At 28.0% G+C, this 3496-nt stretch overlaps 1 long non-coding RNA gene across 1 annotated transcript; it reads right to left on the minus strand.

Moving 5' to 3' along the window:
- Window positions 1-556: 556 nt before the first annotated feature.
- Window positions 557-1999, minus strand: LOC111627010. The gene is made up of 3 exons (XR_002756958.1): window positions 1185-1999; window positions 999-1031; window positions 557-900 (listed from the first exon to the last, which is right to left on the minus strand). It is a non-coding gene; the product is annotated as an uncharacterized LOC111627010 (long non-coding RNA).
- Between the last annotated feature and the right edge of the window lie 1497 nt (window positions 2000-3496).

Consider the following 3496-nt stretch of genomic DNA (forward strand, 5'->3'; position numbering starts at 1 on the left):
GTTTGGCACCACCTGTTATGAGATTTCGTTTATAAACTTTTCATATTTTTAATTATTATAAAATGGCAAAAGGTTTAATTTGACAATGACTACAGCAAAAAGTACTTCAAACTTAAATGTAGAATGAAATTTTTCTGTTGTGTTAAAGATTTTATTGGGCTGCAATTTTCAAATTGAAGACTTATAAATTCCCACAGGCATATGTCTAGTTGTCTGTCCTTCCTTAATCTAAGAGCTGACAGATAGATGAAAGTCAAGACCAGAAATGGAAAGCTTAGAGACAGGAGACCCCGATTAACTATATAAACTTCCAGTTTGGACCAGAAGTTGTTATTTCAATTTAAAAATTTTCTCCAGAACAGAGTTAGATAGATGACACATACTGTCAACATATTGCATAGTTTTTCACGGTCAAGTACTAAGTTTGTATGGGTAATTCATAATTCTTATAAATAAAAATCTGCAAATTATAAATTTATATCAACACTATGTTAAAACATTTTATCTTAATTAATACAATAACAGCATAATTATATGGAATATTGCATTTGTTACTAGAAGGTTTAGTAAAAAGAAAAATAATTTTGATGAAAATCTCACTAAATGATCAATTATAAGCTGACTCATTTTACATTTGTTAAATTTCCATGAGATTGCATAAATATTTATAGATAAACCAACTTAATTTGAAAATAACAAATATAAAAATATATGTCCAACCATTTTGTAATTTATCCTATGTAATGGCTTACGCATATCATAATAAAGGATAAACGTATGGGGGAAAAGTTTAATTTCCTTTTGATCTATGCATCTCCTTGTCTGGGTGTAATAAGTCAGATATTAAGTGGTGGTCACAATACATATAAAGTATTTTTGATACACTCAAATTTAATTGTTCTGGAATAAAAAAAAAATCTAAAATCATAAATTTTTTATTGTATCCAAAATTTATATTTCAAGGATATAATTACTACCTTAATTTTATATAAAGATACCTGAATGGACTTGAAAAATTAATTTATTTGAACCTATGTCAAATATTTTTTATATAAACTTGCTTTATACAAAAAAAGGACTTATTTAATACAAAAATAACTTTACTTTTCAAATATTAATTAAAAAGCCTTTTAAATAATAATTTTAAAAACTTCTGCGAATCAAAGAAGTACATTTACACTCACGCATATTTCAGTTCCTTTCTGACTCACAACATAGAGGGAAGGATATCACTCCAATTACTCAATTATGATTAAAGCAAACTAAGAATAATTAAAGATCACCAATTATACTAGTACAATAAACATTGAAGTACAAATTATTACACTTAATCATCTAGGAATAATTAGTAATTATCATCTGTATCATATTATGCTTAATATTAAAATATAAAATACTTCTGTTTCTTTTTAGTTTATGTTAAATAACTCAGTTGATACTGACATAAAGCATTGAATTTTTGCCAAAATGTGTTTCATAAGTGGTTCTCAGCCAGGTGATCCCCAAGCATTTCTGTATATATACAGAAAAGCTTCTAAAAATATATCATAACGGTTTTAAATTATTGAAAAAAATTACAAAATTCTTCTTTTACGTTTTTATGGTGGATTTCAGTAGCTGAAATAAATCATCTGATACATAAAAGGATATAATTGATCTTGAACAAATCTTAAAGTATTATTAGCAATATGAATCACATCCTTCCAGTTAATTTACGGAAGATAAATGCAAGTAAAATGAGTTAATAAAAGAAAAGATGCTCCTTACATTTTTCTCAACTTGTTCTCTGACTTGATCGAGATCGCCGTTTTTCAAGCTCCATAAAAAGTCGCTCATTTTTTACCTTTGGTGTCAATGAACGAAACACGAGACTTTCTGTTGACTAATTATCCACCGCAATTGCTTCAATTATTGAAGTTTTAACAGGAAAGACATACAATTGCAAAACTTTTCACTAGTTACACACAGCCAATAACCTACCTACACGCCCCCTGTTCGTTATAGAAAAAAACAGTACATACAATTATAAAATTTTTAGTTTGATTTTTATAATTATTATTAAAATTTTAATTCGATGAATATTTTTAATGTTTATTTTTTATTAGAAATATTAATAATACTTATAAAATCAAATTTATTACTGCTTAATAAACGAATAAGTTTTCGGATTTTTCATTCCCCGACACATTCAATTTGGAGTTATTAGACAGAAATTCGCGGATCGCTGCGAAACGAATTTAATCTTCACCTTATAATTTTATTGGTATTCNTATAAAGAGAATACAGTTTAATCTATTTGCTGTAATCACTTTGGAACTCATCTATACTAATAACAACCAACTAACAATTTTACTTGATTAAGGAAGATATCACAATTTAATAAAATTGAAATTTATTTTAGTTCTATTACTAAAACTTAACAAACTACATAAAAAATTGATTAATAATCTATAAATATCACATGGTTAACACAATTTGTAATTTTTATCTGATGATTTAAAAAAAAACATTTAATCATAATAAATAGCACATTTTAAACTTTATTAGCAACTTTGTTTCTTAAGTCTAAATGTTAATGATGGAGTCAGTACAGTAGTATCAAAGAAATGATAATTAAATAATAGTCTAAACCAGGGACGGCCAACAGTTTTTGCCCCTGGGCCAAATTGGAAAGAAAACTTTTTTCACAGGCCAAACCAGAGGCTGCCCTAGGAAGATTTTCAGGTGGTGTGAGATCTCATTGTGGTGTCACTCCATAGGGACTAAATTGTACATAGAGATTACAGATACATTTTTCACATTATCATGCTTTATCAACACTCTACGCTGTACATATGAGATTTGTAATGGAGGGTTAACTCTAAACACAGTGAGTTGTTGACCATATTTTTTTTGTAGGCATCAGAATTTTTCATCGAGCTATTTGGACTTGAGTAGCTAATATTGAAATCATGGGCCGCATAAATTCATTTGGTGAGCTGGATCCAGCCCGCGGGCCATATATTGACCATGCCTGGTCTAAACTATAAAAATTTATAAAATGCAAAAATAACCAGAAATTAATAAAAACTAAGTGGCAACATACCATTCTAATTAAATTAAGTTTTATTATTATTTTTTAATTATATAAGTTTCTATTTGTAAAACAAAAACTCCAAAGTCATTGGACAATTTCACTAATTTTTTATATTTAAATATTTTTCTATATAGTTTCTTTTATCTAAATATATAAAATTACTTGTCCTGACTGACTGACTGAGTGATTGATTCATCATCACCCAGAGCAAACTGCTGAATGTAGAGGTGAAATTTTGTACACAGTTAGGTTACATCATGAAAACACACACTAAGAAGGAATTTTTGGAAATTCCCTCTGCGGGGCAGAGGGAGAGGATTAAGGCTTAACCTGAAGAACAGCTTCTACTGTACTATTTTAGATGCAATTGTTTAGTTTTCATTGAGTACTTAGGTGTATTAAATTGATAACATTTCAGAC

The sequence above is a fragment of the Centruroides sculpturatus genome, unplaced genomic scaffold (genome assembly GCF_000671375.1).
Source record: "Centruroides sculpturatus isolate CEXI.00-Female unplaced genomic scaffold, Cexi_2.0 scaffold445, whole genome shotgun sequence".
Classification (NCBI taxonomy): domain Eukaryota; kingdom Metazoa; phylum Arthropoda; class Arachnida; order Scorpiones; family Buthidae; genus Centruroides; species Centruroides sculpturatus.